This window comes from Manis pentadactyla, chromosome 3 (genome assembly GCF_030020395.1).
Source record: "Manis pentadactyla isolate mManPen7 chromosome 3, mManPen7.hap1, whole genome shotgun sequence".
NCBI lineage: Eukaryota > Metazoa > Chordata > Mammalia > Pholidota > Manidae > Manis > Manis pentadactyla.
In genome coordinates, this window is record NC_080021.1 from 18,798,315 (window position 1) to 18,819,193 (window position 20,879).

General features: G+C 38.8%; 2 protein-coding genes across 3 annotated transcripts in view; one reads left to right on the top strand and one right to left on the bottom strand.

Annotated features, from left to right (window-relative positions):
- LOC130682824 (serine/threonine-protein kinase TAO1-like) overlaps window positions 1-20,879 on the top strand; it is a 232,708-nt gene that overhangs the window by 127,342 nt on the left and 84,487 nt on the right. Inside the window, exon 7 of the mRNA XM_057497772.1 lies at window positions 16,662-16,768. The gene's annotated coding sequence lies outside the window, so the exon portion shown is untranslated. The remainder of the gene's footprint in view (window positions 1-16,661; window positions 16,769-20,879) is intronic.
- LOC130682830 (serine/threonine-protein kinase TAO1-like) overlaps window positions 14,693-20,879 on the bottom strand; it is a 174,271-nt gene continuing 168,084 nt past the window's right edge. The window contains exon 4 of one of the 2 annotated variants that reach the window (XM_057497776.1): window positions 14,693-14,793. The gene's annotated coding sequence lies outside the window, so the exon portion shown is untranslated. The remainder of the gene's footprint in view (window positions 14,794-20,879) is intronic. The other variant, XM_057497774.1, reaches the window with a different exon arrangement.

Below are 20,879 nucleotides of genomic sequence, written 5' to 3' on the forward strand. Positions count from 1 at the left end.
CATTTGACCCCAGTTTACACGTAAAGCAGTTTCAGAATTATTAACCCGTCCCTGCATGACAGTCAACTTCATCAGCCAGCATGGTGTTTATGTGCCGTTCTTTTGTCTTTGTTTTTACAGCTTCCAGTCTAACACTGTTAAGGTTACTTAGGTCAGCTCCTTTGTTGCCCCACTCCTGTCAGTAGGTTCATGTCAAGCATTCATAATACAGTTAAATTCCTTCATCATAGTCTGCTTTCTGACCCAGGATCACTTGATCCCTGATTGTTGCTTTGTTGCTGGTGTTTTTGAATACTCTAACATTCTTGATGAGATGGGTTTGACATCATGCAGTCTCATTCTGAAAATGTGTATTATGCTGAAGATATACTGGGATGTTTGCTGGGAACAGTGTTGGAAATGTAAGGCTGAGAACAGGATTATGAATGAAACCATGGTCAGGTTTAGAGATCAGAAGGCAGGGTTAGTGAATCTTCTGCTTTTAGAGGTCAGGCATAGCCCTTATATCAGGAACCTTCAGTGGTTAAGGGTTAGGGAGTGTTGGGGTATAGAGGATTAGGCAGATCTCAGATATAGGGCAAAGAATTGACTTATATCATTGCATTAGGATATAGATATTGGAACTTACGTAATGGCAAATGGAATCTATGTGAAAGGACCGTCTTAGGTGTACACAGCCAGGAGATGCAACATTGGTGGTCACAGCAAGTTCTGAAGTGGAAAAAATGCTTGGAGATCGTGAGTACTTGAAGGGAAGATTCCTTCTCTTTGAAACCCCTACAGAAAGGTTTTTCAGACTGCGGTCCTCAACAGCCTACCTTAGAAACACACCTATGATGCCTATTTAAAAATTGCAGAATTGGAGTTTCTGGAAATAGGATCCAGGAATCAGCATTTTATTTGATTTTATTATTTTTTAATTGAAGTATAGATGATATACAATCATATGAATTTCAAGTGTGTGCCATATTGGTTTAACAGTTACCCATATTATTAAATCCTCCCTCCAAGTAGTACAGCTACTATCTGTCAACATAAGAAGATGCTACAAAATCATTGAGTGTATTCTCCATACTTTAACTACTATACCCCATGATCAACCTACATATGACTGAGAATTTTTGTGCCCTTTTAACCTCGACCTTCCCACCCATCCACCCCAACTCCTCCCCTATGATAACTACCAGTCACTTCTCTGTGTCTCTGAGTCTACTGCTGTTTTGTTCATTCTGTTTTGCTTTGCTTTTGTATTCCACAAATAAGTGAAATCATACAGTATTTGGCTTTCTTCACCTGCCTTATTTCACTGAGCAAACCTTCTTGATCCATCCATGTTGTTGCAAATGGCAGGATTTATTTTGTTTTTAATGGCTGAATAATACTTCATTGTGTATATTATATGTACCACATCTTCTTTATCCATTCATCTACTGATGGGCTCTTAGGTTGCTTCTATATCTTGGCTATTGTAAATAATGTAGCAAGAAACATAAGGGTGCTTTTATCTCTCAGGAATCAGCATTTTAAATAAGCATCCCAAGTAATTCTGATACATCCTGAAGTTTAAGAACCCTTACACCTATGGTGGGTAGTGAGGTGCCTTGCACAAAGCAGGTGTGTGTGTGTGTGTGTGTGTGTGTGTGTGTGTGTGTGTGTGTGTGTGTGTCTACTAACTTGAATTGCAGATCAGTTCTGGTAGCTTCTGAATAGAGGGCCAGTTTTGCAAGTAATATTAATAAAAATATCTGATGCTTATTGAGTGTTTATTAGGCTCTTTGTTCAGCGTTCTTTATTAATTAGCTCATTTAATTTCTATGAAGAAGATACTATTGTTATTCTCTCTTAACAGAAGATTGATAAAATTCAGGTTTAGAAAGTGTAGGTTGCCCAGTATCACAAGAAGTTCTTAAGTAGTAGATCTGGAATTCAAGCCCAGGCAGTCTGCCTCCAGAGTCTGTGGTGTTTATGATATTGTGAAATCTTTACTTTTGGCAGTTCATGCTATGCCTTCTCATAGTTTCAGACACAAACTAGCCAGTTGAAGAGAAAGTAAGAGACTTAAAGTCACACTGTTATTTTGATGCTTCAGCAACTCAAAGTAGCAGTGGTGTAGTGATGGTCTTATATCTTTAAAAATTTTTTAATTGGTAAAAACAGATATAATACTTAAAATAGTTTGGCAACATCATATTAATAAATACTAAACAATCTTATAATAATAAAAGTAAGGAACCATAGAGTAAGACTAAGATACAGATTTATAGTTGCTCAGACCTGAATGGCCACTTAGGGCATCTACTCTTCATTTCCTCTTACAAATGAAGGAACTGAGCCCCAGAAAGATTAAGTTATTAACTCAAAGTCTCTGAGAAAATTGTTAACAGCCCCAAATATCCTGATTCAGTCCACTACCATTTCCACTTTCATTCTGCCTCTATCTGAAGTATCTCTCTGAAACAATTAAAATTTATAACTAGAATTATTTTAAAAATCCATTCCACTTAGATGAGCCTAATTAAAAGTTGCACAGATACTCACTGGAGGATGACAATTTGTAGCTGAAATTAGAAGCAAATCTAGTAAATTTGGAAGGCATGTTGGGTACAGTTGCAAAAATAAATGTGAGTAAATGACTCAGGATATTTAAGTAAAAAAGTTTGTTTTGAAACAAAGGCTTTTATAGAATGCATTACTTATGGGACCTTACATCAGTTTGGTTTTATAGCTTAATAAAAGGCCTGAAATAATTCAGGGATTATACAAATAGGGAAACAGCTGGTTGAGTTCTAGATTTGCTGAAAACATTGATCTGAAGTATCAGCTCCTTTTCATCTTAAAATTCTGTGAACTCAGAATCCCAGATATAAGGCAGTTTGTGGTTTGAACTTTAAAACATACCTTAGAACAGTGGATCTCCAATTTTACCAAGTTTCAGAATTACCTTGAGGACTTGTTAAAATATAGATTGCTGGTCCCCACCCAGGGTTTCAGAGTTGCCTGGTATAGGGCCTGAGAGTTTACATTTCTGAGTTCCCAGGTGACGATGATGCTGCTGGTCTAGTGACCATACTTTGAGAAACACTGGATTGAAGAAAACAAATGATAATAAAAAGCAATTATACTCTTGTGATATAATTATAGACTAAAAGTTGGCGTCTTTGAAATCTGTTACATAAAAAATTTCTGTTGACTCATGTTTCCATACTTTACTAGTACAGTAAAACCATAATGATGACATGGAGAGACATATAACATTTGAAGTCCCTTCTGAGTCATTATGACAAGATTAGATTATATTAAACATGGCTTAAATTATATGGTAAAATGTACTTTCTTAGTAATATAGTTGTCTGAAAATAGGAATCTGTGTATGGAATACATTAAGACAATCCTCTAGTCATTCCACATCTTTACCAACACTGATCTGAGCCATCTTCTTAATTTTAGCCATTCTAATAAACATGCAGTGATATCTTAATAGTGTTTTAATTTGCATTTCCTGGTGACCAATACTGAGTATCTTTTCATGTGCTTTTTTGGCATTCATCTCTTTAGTGAAGTGCCTATTCAAATATTGTTCCCATTTGTCATTGGGCTATTTTATTATTATTATTATTGAATTTTGATTTTATTCTCTTATAGATTGTACTTATAGTGTTGTATCTAAGATACCTTTGCCTAACCCAAGTTCCCAAAGATTTTCTTTATAATTTTTTCTGGAAGTTTTAGAGTTTCAGGTTTGCATTTAGGTTTGTGATTCATTCTGACTAAATTTCTGAATATGACACAAAAGTATGAGGTATAAATCAAAGGTTTTTTTGCTTTTGTTTTCTGTTTTTTGTTTTTTTGCAAGTGATAACCCACTTGCCCGAGCACTGTTTGTGGAAAAGACTATCTTCTTCCATTAAATTGCTTTTGCTTGTTGTCAAAATCAGTTATCCATATAGTTGTTTGTATTTCTGGACTCTGTTTAGTTCTAGGGGTCTGTTTGTCTGTCTTTACCCAAATACCACACAACCTGGATTATTGAAGCTTTCTAGGAAGTCTTCAAGTTGGGTGGTATTAGTCCGCCAACTTTGTCTTTTTCAAGGTTGTTTTGGCTATTTGAGTTCCTTTGCATTTCCGTATGAGTTTTAGAATCAGTTTGTTAATTTCTTCAAAAAAAGTCAGTTGAGATTTTGATTGGTGTTGTGTGCCCTGTGGCCTGAAAACTCTCTCAAGACAGTGAAGTGGGGCAGTTACAGGGCTCACCTCCTGTGTTCCCGGTCACTTTCCTTCCTCTTCCTTCCTTTATGTCTAGTGTCTTGCAAACTATTATTTATTTATTTATTTATTTATTTATTTATTTATTTATTTATTTATTTATTTATGTATTTATGTATTTATTTATTTATTTATGTATGTATGTATGTATGTATGTATGTATGTATGTATGTATGTATCTACCTACCTACCTACCTACCTACCTACCTATCTATCTATCTATCTATCTATTTATTTATTTATTTATCTATTTATCTATCTATCTGTCTATCTATCTAATCTATCTAATCTATCTATCTATATTTTGAAATTTTTGGTTGTCTCAGGCAGGAGAATAAATTTGATCCCTGTACTTTTATCGTGATCAGAAATGGAAATACTATTGTAGGTTTTTGATACATAAGATTGTATCATCAGACTTTTTCTTGATAATTGGTAACGACGTGGAAAAAGGATTGGAGGGAAAAAAGATTAGAAAAGGAAGTCATTCAGGAAGAAAAGCTATAACCTGAGAAAGTAACACATCAACGCTGGAAAAGGGCAGCTGTAGTTGCTAAGGAGGAAAGGAGGTAGTAGTTGTCTTGAGCAGGCCATACAGATAGCACCTGGTGAACAGTTAGATGTGGAGGATGCCCAGAAGGCTGAGATGACCTCAGGATTGAGATCTTGCCTGTTTTAGTTGTGACTGGTTGCTGAGGGTGGGTGCTTGCATGTGCGATGTGATTGATTGGGACCTTCCATTTTATACATGGTACCGCAGTGTTACCGAACCAGTTAGTCACTCATTGAATATTAATAGTTCTTTATACCACTTGGCAGTTCATTATAATTGCAATCCAGAACAGATACATAGTAGGTGCTAATTCCCATCACAGAAGTAGTTTATTTTACCAAGAAAGAGGTCTCTGAGCCATTTCTAGCAGATTTAAGTGTTTACGGATCATAATTTCTTTGATAAAGAGGTTTTTAAAGGAGGCGAGACAGAATCAGTATTGGGAGTCCCTGCTGATTAAAGTCAGATAAAATGAAAGTAAAACATCTTGGAAATGATATGAAAAATAATGAAGAAATGTTACCTTATAGAATCTCAGACACCCTTTCAAGAACTTTCACTGTGTGGAGGTACAAATATAAGGGAACATGCTGTGTCAGATGGAAATAGTTACTATAATATTTATAGTAAATTATGACTTATTTTCTGGAGCTGTCAGTGATTTAAGTTTTAATGAATTGATTTGTCACTGTTTCCATGAAATCAAATTTGTTTTCCAAAATTAGCATAGAAATTATCCTCTGAAAGATAAGGATATGAGATACAGTTGTTCCCTCCATTTGTGATTGCACTTCTGCTCTTTCCTTAAAGAAAGAAATGTTTCCTAGAACAAAATGCTTCTCCTTTAGACCAGCATTTGAGAGTTAGGTAAATAACAGAGATTGTAGGCACTGCCATCATAGATTTTATAATCTAATCTACATCATCTCAGATCCCTGCAAGCTTATGTTTATAGTTTTTGAGGACTTAATTTCTATTTAATTAAAGCGTTCCTTCGTTAACTTTTCATTTTAAAGTAGAATGACCCCATTTGTAACCTTTTTCCTGGTGTAAATTTATTTAAAATGAATGCAGAGATATGCTGGTCTAAGGCACTTACTATCCGTGTGCAAGCATAAAAGGTCATTAGCTTTTTCTTGAGTAACTGTCTCATTTATGAGCTTGTTATTTTTGTTCTTGATCACCCTAGTTCCTCTCTACTCCCACCCTGCCTTTTTTAAGGTAGGGTGATTGCCCTGGTACAGTAGGAATGCTTTCTAATCTAATATGCATAGATCTTAGGCAGGCACTTGGCAAGGTTTTATGGCATGGAAATGGGTTATGCCCAAAGGGTGATGATTATTGAGGTAGTTGGGAGATTAGACTCTGTTATTTAACAGACCCTGATTTGAGTCTTCCCTCTACAGCTCATTAGCTGTAAGAGCTTCTTGGTTCAAAGTACTTAACCTCTCTGAGCCTGTTTTTTCTTCTATCAAATGGAGATGGTACAGTCTTCTTCACAGTTATTGTAAAGATTAAATGAAATGATGCATGTGAGTTGCATAACATAGTGTCTGGCACACAGTAAGTGCTCAATAAATGTTAGCTGTTATTTAATGTCTTGACAGAAAACTAAGAAAGGCAAGGCTGTCAAATTGACGGATCACAGAAAATAGGAAAGGGTAGCTGGTAATTAGATGACATACTGAAATGTAGAAGGACCTCTACCTCCTGAATGAAATGGAATGCCAGAGTTAAGAACCATGAGATCTGATAGTTTCCGGTATTGAATTTTAGAGTGAAGATCTCAGTGGTACTAATATAGGAAAGAAGAGGTCTGACTTAATGGCAGTTTCTGTTGATTTTTTTTTTTTGCTGTTGTTGTTTTTATTGCCAAGGTCAATGCATGATCATAGTGATGACAGTGTTATCATAGTCTTCCTTGGTTGACACTATTGCTGTAATCAATGGTTTTTATTCTGGAGCCCATCTTTTAAAAAGGACTCTGACAAATTATATATCCTAGAGAAGCAAAGACCCTCAGGTAGGAGCTATTTAATAGTTACCTTCGGATCTTTTGAAGGGCTGTGATCTGAAGCTGATCTTTCTGTGTGGCCCAGCAAGGAGCTCTTCTGTAGCTCAAGTTGGAATTGACGGTTAGGGTTCAAGTCCTGCTTCTGACACTGAGGCATGATTTCAGTGGAATCACTTACCTTCCTTGAGCCCTTGAGCCTCAGTTTCCTAAACCTAAACATAAAACAGAGTAAAAGCACTATACGGAGGCTGTGAGGCATAAATAAGTTAAGTGGGAAAGAGTAATTCGATTTATTGTTGTAATTGCCCGAAATTATCCTAGGGAGGTGCTGAATCAGCTCTGTGTTTGGAGGGACTCTAATAATTAGAGCTGCTCAGTAGAACAAGCTTTCCCATCATACCAACGGCCAAACAAAGGCCTGGGAGTTGTATCGGGGCTTGTAGAAATTTTAGCATGGGGCAGAAATTTGCAGAAATTCTCTGAGAGAAGGTATAGTGTTTACCTTGTTCTGCTCTCTCCTGGGCACCCAGCACAGTGCCCGGCGTATGGCTGTGCCTGGTACATATTTGTTCACTGGGTGAATAGCAGTTTCTCCTCTAACACTCATATTTTATTCTTTGTTTAGCATCGCTCCTTTCCTGTTTTCTAGTATTCCCAGATGTGTTTGTTTGCCTTTGTGTTGTTATTTTACAGTGGATATTCTAACACTAAACCGAAGCAGTCACTGGCTGTTCTTCCTCTTCATGTGCACTTACAGAAGACAGGCACAGAGAGAATATTGATAGGATTTTCAATATAAAGGATTCTGAGAGTAGTTTTCCCTCAGGTTTGGCCATTTTTATTTCCTTCCTTCTGGCGCTTCTATAAGCACTTTAATCTCTGTATTGCTTTTTAAAAGAGGGTGCCTTATATGTAGAATATGTCCATGGGATTACATTTCCAAGAACCTCAATACAGTGGTTGCCTCTGGGGAGGGAGTTTGGAATTGGAGAAACTACATTATTGTACTGTTTGAGTTTTTCAACCATATGCTTAGTTTCCTAACCATATGCTTTATTAATTTTAGAAAGTAGGTAAGATGAATCTGTGATTCAATAGGTCCTAGCTTAAGCGAAATAAAAGACTTGTATTGGGGAATATTGCAAAGTACACTTAGTTAACAGTAAAATAGACTCCATATATTAAGCACCTGCTGTGTTGAAGACATCATGTTAGGTGCTTTGCCTACATTCCCATTTAATTTTCTCGATAATCACATGAAGTTTAAGCCTCACTTCCTTTTGTCTTTGCCGCCACAAATTCATGCCAAAATTTTGGTGCTTAGCCAGAAATCAAAGCCAGGCTTTTTTCCTTAAGCCTCCTGGGCCTTCAGGCCTCACCCTTTAACTAGAACTTAGACAAAGCCAAAGACTTGAAAACCAGGGAGAAATGGCAGTCATTGAAATTATGTTAGATGGAAATGCTACTGCCTTGACTTTATCTTTCCAGTCTACCAGGGATTAGATAGGAAGAAATAGGCAAGAAAGTGTAAAATAAGGATTTAAGTCACATAAAAGACAAACTTGATCTTTGAAGATTCAAGGGCCTTGTTACCCAAAAGAGCTCTGTGGTTATGTTTCAAAGTGATAGATGCCCTTGGCCTGGGATTCATAGTGATTTTGATGAGTGGTAGAGACTACATTGTGTCCAGAGATTAATCTCTGTGATTTTTGGGAACTTAAATTTTCATAGAATTTTCTCCAAGCAATATTTTGAGCTATAGGCTTACTGTGGTTGTTTATAGAATATTAACTACTCGTCCTAAGGAATTAATCTGCTTCTTTAGTGAAAGTTGGTCTCCATTTCTCTGGGGTAGAGTTATTTACGTCAGTCAGTCAGTCTCTTGCACTTCTTGTCTCTCTCTCTTAAAAGAAGGTAATGTTTAGGAGAATTCCTTTAGCTAGAGAACCCAGTAGTCATTCCTCCATGACTTTTGCATGAGTGTGTTTTATTTATTTCTGTGTGGTAGTTCAGATACTGTAGCATGTGTCTTCCATGCTAACTTTCAGTCAGACCTGAGGTCAGTTCCTAACTCTGCCGTCTATTAACAATGTGACCTGGGCAAATGATTGAGCCTCTGTGATGATCAGTTTCCTTATCTTGATATTATGTGTAATAACACCTGGTTCACATGATTGTAACCAAGGATGGGTTGAGTAGTGTGTTCAAAGTGCCTACACGTTGTCAGCATTCAGTGAGATTTTGTTCCTTTTTTTAATCTTTCTCCTCTGTTCACCCCCCAGTGCTTTGGTTGCAGATGTAAATTCTTAAGTCAGCCTCTGAGGAGAGGAGTAAGGACATTGGTTTAGCCTCTGCCCCTGTCTGGTGATACACTTACTCATCCTTCAAGACACAGTTTGTGTGTACCCGCCCACCTGCTAAACCTTTCTTCTGTGGGCAAGATTAGCTGCTCCTTGATTTAAAGCACTTTTTCCCTCTTCCTGGCATGTAGTAAGTGCTTGGTAGGCATTTGCTAGGTAGGGAGCTTCTGGACATGAGTGTGTGAGTGTGCTGTGGGGGTGGTTTACAGAGCCTTGCAGTCCTGGAAGTTCAATTTAGAGCATTGATCTCAAGGTAGTAGAAACAGTGGAGTGTTAAGAGATGATTTTCACTTGATATTGGTTCTAAGAGCAAAATGCTTTCAGCATTTAGACTAATTACATTTACAGAGTAGTTCTCCATTCTGCAAACATTATAGTGACAGGAAATATTTTGATAGTGCTTACCGCGGGCCAGGCCCTGTGCTGATCATTTTATCTACATTTTCTCATTTAGTCTGCATATCTGCTTGGTAACTGATACTGTATTCATGATACAGAGGAGAAAACTGAGACTCTAATAAAGTAACTTGTCAAAGACTATATAGCTAGCAGTAATATAGCCTAGATTTGAATGTAATCTTATTCCACTGCTGGCTTTGAGATACCATATTATATAGCTTCCCTTTTCTGTATTATTAGGATAAGAAAGTTACATAGGTGGGCAAAGATGATTATAAAGGTCGTTGTTTCTTGAAGATTTTGCCCATATTCTGTTTATAAAAGGACCAGTTGCTTGCTTGTTAGTTTGTGTCCTGCACTGTTCTATTCTTCACTGTTATTTCTGGTGGGAGGCAGTTATAAAATATGGATTCAATTTTAATTTTTTCTCCACACTAATATCTTTGTTGAGGAATAATTATGACTAAAGTACAGTGCGGTGAGGAGTAACCAAGTTTCTACTCAATATTGCTCAAGCAGTGAGTAAGTCATTAAATTTGACTCTTGATGAATGTATAATGATTGCTTAATACTTGGCTGCCAGGAAAAACAGACACACACACCTACTCATCGAGGTAGGTATGCATGTGGATAAGTGTTGCTAGAGATAGTGGGAGCTATATTTTAATAGAGGAAGGGTTTTTTGTTTTGTCTTTTGTTTTGTGGAAGGAAGGAAAGGAACACTATGGTTTTATATTGTCATTTATTTGAGTTTATCCAAAAAGAAGACATTTCTTGTTTTCAAAATACAGAAGAATCAAATTTTAATTTAAAGAGATGAGGAAATATTCTGGTTCAGAAAGTAAAACCTCCCTACTCTATGCCCTATCCGTTTTAGGAAATTTAAAATACAGTCAGGTGATTATACCTGCCCCCTTTCCTTCCTTCCTCCCTGTGAAAATGGACATACATACTTAATGGCACTGAATATTTATCAGACCTTCTGAGTGTATGATTCATGTTGAATTGGAGTCAGCAACCCCTTAAGAACACTAAATGGCTGCTTTGTCTCAGATTGGTATTTTACTAATGAAATGCGTTGGAGTTGAATTTAATCAACTGTTTATAATTGGGATTGTTCCTGTCCAGACATGCCTGTACATGACTTTGTAGAATAAAAAACATCTGACTCTGCAGTTTTTATTTGTTAAGGACAAAATTTCAGGAAACAACTTGGCCAAGGGCAAAACTGCAGTTGAACCGGAGACAAAAAGTTGGAAGGGGTAACTAGGTGCAATTTGTTTTGAGGGCATGCCTCCCTATCTCACCCATGCACACGTGCCCTAGTTGTAAAAGGTAAAAAGCTTTATGAATCTATAAGGCATGAAGCATTTGGTTCTACTCTGGGGATTAGGAAGGATTCTGGAAAAGGATCTTTGTAGCTGAGATCATAGGGAACAGCAGAGCAGAGCAAAAAGGCATCTGGGAGAGTAATGAGCTAGTATAGAGGTGTGTTTGGACCTGCCAGGGGAAAGAGGAGGGGGAGTGTCTTCATTTTAAAGTCTGTCACTGAAGGCCTTTCTTCTGAAGACCTAGGGATGATGAGGGAACTTACCTGGCTCTAGGTACTGTGTGCTCTGGCTCCTGTTTCAGCCCTGCTTCCCAAACCTCGGGGCTGGGCCTTTGGGAAGAGAGTTTATTTCTCTGTAATGCATGCCTGAGGCTGTGGCTACAGGGCAGCTATGGCCAGGGAGGGCCTTATTGAGAAGAGCTGATCCTGAGGCTGCATCTCTTAGCTGCATCACTTACTTTCCATTCTTGCAGAACTGGTCGCTGGTCTGGAACAAAAGCTTGATTGGTGTACTGATAATACCTTGGGGAAGGCAAGATAAAGAATCTGCTCCCCCGTTTTTAACCTTTAGCCTAGAAAATGGCATTATATTGAGCAAATAATGTGTGAATAGACCCTAGACAATCTTGGAACCCACCCTGGATAAACTCTCAGGAGTCCATGCTGTGTTATGTAAGGATTACTGTATTGCTACAGGCTTACTACCTACATCTCTTAGCCATGAAAAAACAACATGGAAATTTTCTTGCATGAGGCTACATCTGTAAAAATAGCTATTTATCTCCTCCCTTCCTTTCCTTTCTCAGACCTCTTTGCCCTCATTTTTCTCCAGACTTCTTTCTTTTACCCGAGTATTTTATATTCAAGACAACTGGCATTGATTGTCACTGTTTTGCTTTTCTACTTGTTTCTTTCTCAGCCATCATCTTCCTTTCATCAAAGTCTCATGAATTTTGTTTTAAGTAGAATCTTCAAATGAAATCACCAATTTCTGCTTAATGTTTAACTAATCGTGTAACTTTAGTGCCTATTCAAAAAGAATAGTAATAGTTATAATATGCTCTTAGTGCATTTTGACACTGAGTAACAAATGACGTGTCTAATGAATAGTGTGGCTGCTTAGATTGCATAATTATAGGTTTATCTAACTTGAGGAAAATTATATGCAGGCCAACTACATCCATTCAGATACTTTCTATGTTATATAAATATCAGAGCTGTTTAGTCTAAAAAGCAGCCTTTCCTTTAGTGAATAAAATTATTTAATTATCTAGGATTTGCAACTCTTTCGTTTGAAAAAAACAAAATGAAACAGAAACTGTCTTTAAAGAATGGGTTTAGTTCTATGGCTCTTCCTGGTCTAAGTAACACTTTAAAAGTTCTCCAGGTATTATTAGCAGTCAGTCCACAGTGTTTGAGATAGTGCTGACCAGGATCACTGGGACAAGGCACACAGATTTGTAGGGGGATAGCCTTCATACTGGCATACTTACAGAAACAGTTATAATTTTATAATGTAAATCAGATTACTGTGCCCTCTGGAGTTCATTTACTGGGGCAGGGATGGGGGGCATATTTCAGCTAGTTATTGTATCAACTTCTTGGAACAGTTCCCTCCTCTCTCCCTCCCTCCGTCCCTCCCTTCTTTCCTTCCTTCTCTCTCCCTCCCTCCCTCCCTTCTGTGATTTATAATGTTTGTCACCCATACCTTCTCTTCTGTTTCCACCGTTATTATAAGTCAGCCTTTTCCAACTCCAGTTCATTCCATATACTACGGCTAACTGAGTTCATCATCTTAATTCATGACTTGATTTAAAAATGACTTTCGTTTGGAAGCTTTTGGTCACTCTCACTGAGAATTAAACCCTGTCTCAACCTCTTAACTAGGCATTTAAGATCCCCATAAACTGACTCCAACCTAGTTTTCTAACATTATACAAGGGACGGGTTTCTGAATTTGTGAGTGCAGGTTTCACAGAGACACCAGACTCTTCCCAGGACCCTTCCCTGTGCCTTTATTGCCTTGTAAGCGAATGTTCAAGTCTATCACAGGTTCATCTGAGTAACACAGCAAGGGTTGGTTATAATAAATAGATGACCGTCAAATGGCACGTAAAGAAGTGTGCATATGCCTAGACTCCCGAGCTGCTTGGCCAAGGAAGAGGCAGTCAGAGCCGTGGGTAACAGGAATGGTTCGGTCAGGGGGCGCTACTTAGAAGTATCTCTGCACCGTAGGCCCGAGGGCTCCTCCCTTCCCCTTGGCCATGTCTCTGCCGCTGCCCGAGTGCGGCTGCTGCTTCCGTCTGCTGCTGCCAGTGCTCTTGGCCTGGTGCGGGTCTGACGTCTTAGCAGCCAGAGATGATTTAGTTATTCTTGGAGCTTCCAGTGGGTTATTTGGTTGCTTTTGTAACCCACCCAGTCAGCCTTGCTGATGTGAAATGTTACCTTCACCATTAAAATTTGGTAATCTTTGAAAAGGGGGATAATCACTTTCTTCTGTTACCATCTTCCTATACTTAAGGAATTGGAAAAGCTTTTCCAGTTTTGATAGCATTTGAGTGGCATTGGCTGGTGTCCTACTTGGAACGATCACCAGGGAACTGAGAGCATCTCAGGGCCTTGACTTTCTCCCATCTGGAGAGTTTGTTCCCAAGTTATTCTTGGGTGAGTTGGAGGTGCCTGTCCTTCTCATCTTTGAGCACCTTTTAGCACAGGTGGGCAAGTGTGCAAACTGCAGATAGAAAGCCTGAGTTGGAGACCAGGTCTGCCATTCACTACTTCCGTGGCCTTGAGCAAGTTGCTTCAGCAGCTTACCTCATCGCAGTTTTCTCATATGTAAAGTAGAGATGAAACTCGCTATCTCCTAATGTTGCTGTGGGGTTTAATGTAAATATGTGTGCAAGGAATAATCTTGGCACATAACGAAGTGCTTACTAATTCTTAGCAACAGCTATTATTGTATATTTTTTTCATCATTGTCCTTAACTTTCTAAGCTTTATCATCTGCACTGATCTTCTCTAATGCCAGGCTTGCAGAAAGGCGTGGTGCAGAAATACATTACTCTCTGGGATTGTCACTCTGTGAATATTGACATCTTGTGTAAATCTACCAAGCACTGGGGCCATCCTTTTTCCTGTGGAAAAACCACAATGAAAATATAATAGGCAAATGAGTTAATTATCACATGTCTTTTTTACATTTTAATTCAATTGAATATCTGACGCAGAACAATTTACAGTTTGGCAAAGGACTAATTTTCAAATGTGTTAAATAATGGCCATATAAGAATATTGAAGGAAGAATTGTTACAGTTCTTTGTTGAATCCCAAGAAGGCTAGGGCCACTTTCTTACTTTCAAATGGATTAAAATCTGTTTGGAGAAATGAGGCAAATGCATATAGGAAGACAAGATTGTGGCTAAAAGTGCCAAGTATCAGGTGTAGTAGTTAAGGTAAATTAAGTGAAGGAAGAGATCCTTCTAGGCTGGTATAGTTTCAAAGCAGGAAAGGCCTGTGTTCAGTCCTTGAAGGATGTGTAGGATAGAATTTGCTGTCAATTTTTAGGAAGGGCTTTCCTGCAGGAGAGGGAGAATTTTGCAGCTGAGATTGTATACTGAGGAGTGAAGGAGCAGGGACCTTCTGGCTGGTCAGTGTGCATGTCTTTCCCCCGCCCCTCACTACTCCCCCTCTCACAGACCTTTTTAGTCAGCAGCCAATTTCCTATATCTTGATCCCTTTTTTCCTCCTGAATTCTTCAGGGATTTATTTGGTCTATTTGCCCTTTTTTCATGCAACACTGTGCCCTTCTTTCCTCGCTGCAATCCTTTAGTAGGACGAGGCACAGATTCCCTGTGCCTTCCCTTGCCTGGTGTTTCTGAAACATGAACACAAATCACAGCTTTGAAAGAGGTTAGAACTGCAGTAGGGGAATAAGTGTTAACAAGAAGCACAAGAAGTATCACAGAAGGAACCTTGAAGTAGCCATGGAGGGCTGCTACTTGATGTGGCCTTTCTCATGGCCTCTCTTCCAGAACTGTTAGGGAGCCTCTTCCAGTTCCTGTCTTGGGTCTCTGTTCTCTAGCCCTTTTCTGCAGCAGGCCAAGACACGGACCTCAGCTACAAGTTACCTGACTGGGCATCACTTCCAGGTGTGGTGTGATTGTCAGTTTTCAGGACTAGCTGCCTGATCTCTTCTAGTGTTTTCCTTTTGTTGCCTAAGGCTGCATTATTCATCACTTAGGTCCTTCAGCCTGTCCCCATATCCTTGGGTCCTAGAGCCTCAGATGAGGCTGCGTGGGAACCACAAATGGCCTCCAGAGAGTCTTCCCTTAGGCTTCATTCCATCAAACACTGACCCAGCCATCGCTTGTTTTCTCCTTGGCAGGAAAGGTCTCCTTGGCCTTGTGTTATTTGAAATTGCTATCTGGTTCAAGTCTTGCTAGCATCCATGGGACCTTGATAATGAGAACCATCATCCTATTTATTTTGCAGACTTTCATAGCATTTTTCATGCCAAAGTCACATTTCTCTGTACTTTCAAAAATAAACTCATTTGGGAGCTTGGAAAAACAGTTGAAAAGCACTTAAGAACATTACCTTGCTTTTTCAATTTGCTAGTCACTTTTCATAGTCTCCTGTTCCCTGTAGGTATTTTAATTTTTAAACTTAGTAAGCATAGTTGTTTCACACTCGGACTAATAGATAATTCCAATATCTGAAATATTTGTGGATCTGTTTTTGTTGATTCTTACCTTGATGGCTTGTTTTCTTGTGGGGTTTTTTTTAGCGTTTATAAGGTTTTATGTGTGTGTGTTTTATTTTTTTCTTCTATAATCTGTGCATTAGCCTTCACAATTATTTGTAAGGATTATGTGAGGCCTAGGATGAAAGTCTCTTCTCCAGAGGGGAGTACCTGTGGGTAGTGGCCATGTAAGGCCACCTCACATCAAGATCAGAGCTCACGTTCCCTGGACCACTCAAGTGAGGGGAATCCGGGCTGCAAATCCAGAGGGCTGGCTTGTGGCCACAGTTTTTCAGAAGCAGGTCTGCTTTCTCTCCCTCTTCCCTCTGTTCCGCGAGTGGCCAAGGCCAGCCTCCCTGCAGCCAGGAGGAGCAGGTGGGATGAATTCTGGCTCTTTACCTAGAGGAGTGGAGACCCAGCTGACTGGGGGAGGGGGTGCGGCTTTAGCTCTCTGTGCTGTTTCTCTTTTTTGGTTTTCCCTAGATTTTGCCCTGATTGTTTCTGACTATCTCATGCTCTTTTATTTTTAGGATTTCTTTCTTTCTTTCCTTTTTTTCTATTTATCCAGTCATTTCAGTTGCTTTCAACAGGAGGATTGGTCCACATGCCCTAACCTACTAGAGGTGAAAATCTGCCTTATCTGATCTCTAATAATCCTGTGAGGTTTGTGTACAGATGTATGACAGGCTGCTTTCCCGGATAAGGAAACTGAGGCTGAAGGATGTGTAGGAACTGGGTCAAGATCACACAAGTAAGGCACAGCCTGGAACTCCTGAGTCTGAGGCTTCTTTTCTTTCCACCCACAACATTGCCTTTGAGCCTTCTTCTACTGGGCATATTCTTAGAATTTTGCATGAAGCAGCCATATGTTAAGGAGGTCTTTACAAAATATATAATACCTTTACAAAATTGTTTAGACTGACTATTTATTATACTGGTGCAACTTTTTCCAGATATGGCATTTTAAATAGAAAACAATAATTGCTTTCTTTTTCTTTCAGCTGAAGTGAGTAGCGAATACAGTATGGACAAGGCAATGGTTGAATTTGCTATGATGGATCGAGAACTAAACCATTATGTAAAAGCTGTTGAATCTATGATAAGTCATGTAAGTTTATACCATTTTCCTGGATATATTTGGTTACAACTCACTGACCTAGAAATGGAAACACAAAAACAAAATTCTTCTCTAACCTTTCATAGTCCTTTATCCTTACTGTAGCAGCTATTGATTTCTTCTAAATTAGGAAGTTTATAGAATAGGAATCTTAAATATTTTCCCAGCTAGGCCACCTAGGTTTAATTAGGATAGTACATCTGTTTTAGACTGTCTTATTTTTTTTTGTCTTGAAATTTTTAGTCTAAGCCCCCTTTGAATATGAATAGATTTTTATAAAATGCTAAAAATTGCATAGCACTTGTTTTTATTTTTATTTTTGCTTAAGCATACAACTTAGACCAGGTTTAGTTACTCATTCTCCAGCTTTAACTAATATATAGCTATTGCAAAATTTGTAAGATCAGATTATATGGAAGAGTTTTAGAGCAAGTTTAAAAATAAAGAAGGTTGGCATTTCGTTTTTTCCAGAAGCTAAACTTATCTTTGTTGACTCCAGCTGTCACAGGAACAACACATAAGGCAGTTAAGGTGGGAACTTAGCAACATCCTTTTCAGTAGTACTGTGTTGAGTAAGAAATGAGCAATATGATTGCAGTAACGTTTCTGAGAAGTCCTTTGTACTCTGAGCAGTGGAAACTTGAACTGATTTCATATACCTGTGTAATAGGGTGTCTTGTACTTCTGGTTTCTTTATTTGCCTTTTCTAATATCTGTGGGAAAATTCCAAAAATCAAATATTTTTCAATGTAGAATACAACTATTCAGTTGAAGATAAATTTTAAAATATGGTGTAATACTTAAGCCATACTTAAATGAGCATTACCTAATTACATGTTCATAATTATATAAAGTTTTCCTGTGTTTTCAAAAAAAGTTCTAATGTTTTGTTCTGGTTTAAGAATTTTTGCTTTTTTTAATGGTTTGTATTAATTAAGTGTAGTATTTGTGACTAACTAAAGAATGTCCCCTTATATCCAACTAATAAACTCATTCAGCTTATGAAATTCTGATGTGTCTAGCGATTGAGGTTATTGGTCCTGGTACTGTGAATATTTCTTTCATAGGAAAATATGAAAATGATGTCATGTTGGGGCATTTGAAACTGGATTACAAAGTGCTTAGACCAGAGGTTTTCAACTCCAGCTGGACTCTAGAACCAGCCTGTCGCTACTTTAAAGAAATTCTGATTTCATTGGTCTGGAGCAGGGTTGGGCACCAGTATTTTCTTAAAAACTCATTCTAATATGCATCCAGGGTTGAAGACCACTGACTTTATAGAATAGTGTGTTTGCTACCAAAGATCAGAGTTAGGCCTATTGTATAGATAAATCCTGCTTTGACCCTTATATTCTACAGAGGGTATTTGATAGGCCTTTCTGTAGCTTTACTTAGGTGTTGTGCAAATGTAACAGCCCAGTGTACATTATAGATAAGAAAACAGATTAAAGAACTTAACATGGATTTTTTTCCTATAAAACTCTAGGATTCACAGATGTTCAAGGTATTTTTACATAAAGAATCCAACTTTTCTCCCTTTAAAAAACTGAGTCACTCAGTTTTATAAAAAGACAAGCCCTCTCTCACCCACATTCTATAGTTCACAGCATTCTTTCATCTTGAGCCCTCTTGCCATTACCCCCACCCTGCTAAACAGGAAAGGTGACACTCTGAGTTTTATCCCACTTTTCAGTCCTCACCTTACCCTAGACTGTAGAGCAACTTGGATTTAGTGATTCTAATGCTTGTCAGGAAACTCCCTTGTCTTTCATAAGGGGAGAAAACATGCTTTTTGTCCTTTACTGATGCAAAGTTTTGCTCTCTGTATAGGCTTGATACAAGACCAAGTAATAGCAACTCATAATTTTATAATGTTTCTAAAACCTGAAACTATGCAGGGTCGTAGTGGGTTATGATCATTATTTAGAAGGAAATATCTTACACTCTCTTTATGTATTCTACATGCTTGAAGTTATGGATATTGCTATCTCATTGCTTGTTTTGGTGAGGGATAAAAAGTGAACAACAGCTTGATAGGGGCCAGAATGGTAGAGTTCTTTAGAAATAGCAGTGGTCTAGTGATCAGAAAGTCTTCTAGCCCTAGTTCTTCCATTTTGTAACTTATGACCCTGGGTCAAGAAACTTAACCTTTTGGAACCTCATGTTCTCCATTTATAAAAGTCTTGGCCTGCCTATTCCACAAGATTATTGTGTGAATTGGATTAAATACTGTGTATCAAACACGTTGACATTCATAAAATTTGATGGAGATATAAGATACTGTTATTGTAAACCCATATTTCCAAACATATTTCTTAGATAGAAAGAAGAAGATATTTTTTAAAGACAAGTATTTTGCTCACTTGTGTCAAAGCTTTGAAAAAGAACTTCTTTTGGGCTTTGACCTGTTGGAATCCAAAAATGATGTAGGATTAGATATAAGCTAGTTAAGTTATGGTATGCGGTGTTCATGACCTCTTAGATGAAATTGTTTTAAAATCGGATTATTAAGAAAGAATACAGATAATAGGAAGCTGTATGTGTCCCATTTAACTTTTGTTTTGTCAGAGACTTTTAGAACTACAGCACTTCCATTACTATAACATTTGCCAGAATTCTGATCCACTGTGTCATCTTACTGTTTATGAATTTTCATATAGTCATAGAAAACTAAAAAAACAAAATTAATCACCAAAGAGCATTAAAGTTTTTTTATTTAAATATACGTCTTTCTCCTATTCTTTTCCACACCTCTGGAAGGGTGTTAGGTGTTCACTTTGGAACCTTCCATGTGCAGCTCAATGTACCAACAATCCTTCGGAAGCCCCTTTGGCGTGCAGCAGCTTCAGATCGCCTTTCTCTGTCCTTGGAGAAAATAGGGCTACTATGTTCTAAGATGCCTGAAGACTTGAATTGGAACCAGTATTTATTTCAGTGCTCTGAAATTTAAAAAAAAAAGGGCTTTGGGGGCGGAGCCAACATGGCGGCGTGAGTAGGACAGTGGGAATCTCCTCCCAAAAACATATATACTTTTGAAAATACAACAAACACAACTAGCCCTAAAAGAGAGACCAGAAGACGCAGGACAGTGGCCAGACTGCAGCTACACTAGCGAGAACCCAGCGACTGGTGAAAGGGGTGAGATACAAGCCCCGGCCCGGCGGGACCCGAGCGCCCCTCACCCCAGCTCCCGGCGGGAGAACAATAGGCAGAGCGGGAGGGAGACGGAGCCCAGGACTGCCGAACACCCAGCCCCAGCCATCCGGGCCAGAGCGCAGACACAGTACATGCCCAGGGGGCCCTGGATACTGGGGGTACAGGGAGTAAGACCTCTGAGCGGGTGCTGAAGCTGATGCCCCTGTGACAAAGAAAAGCGGGGGCTTTTTGAAAGTCTTAAAGGGACAGGGACTTAACAGCTTGACGGAAACAACCCAGGTCACAGTACAGCAGCTGGAAATTACAGGGAAAACCGGGTGCACTAACCCCCTGGGCAACAGCTCTGAGACCCCTCACGGAGGCAAACAGTCAAGCAGCCCCCCCATCCATCACCCCACCGGGCGCTGCGAAAGCAGAGAAGCAGCCTGAGACAAATTCCGCCCACAGAAAGGGAAATTTCTCCCTCCCGGCCAGGCAAGACACAAAGACCCACTCTACACGCAATTACCCAACACAAGCCACTAGGGGTCGCAGTTGCCCCAGTAAAGAAAGGCCAGTAGTAAGTGAAAATTTTGGCCCTCCCAGCTGACAGTCAATAGCACCTGTCAACATGAAAAGGCAAAAACATATGATCCAGACAAGACTAACCCAGACAGCTTCAGCATCTGCTACATCTTCCCCTGAGAAGGAATCTGGGGAGATAGATTTAGCCAGTCTACCTGAAAAAGAATTCAAAACAAAAGTCATAACCATGCTGATGGACTTGCAGAGAAATATGCAAGAACTAAGGAAGGAGAATTCAGAAATAAAACAAGCTCTGGAAGGACTTCAAAACAGAATGGACGAGATGCAAGAGACCATTAATGGACTAGAAAACAGAGAACAGGAACGCAGAGAAGCTGATGCAGAGAGAGATAAAAGGATCTCCAGGAATGAAAGAATTTTA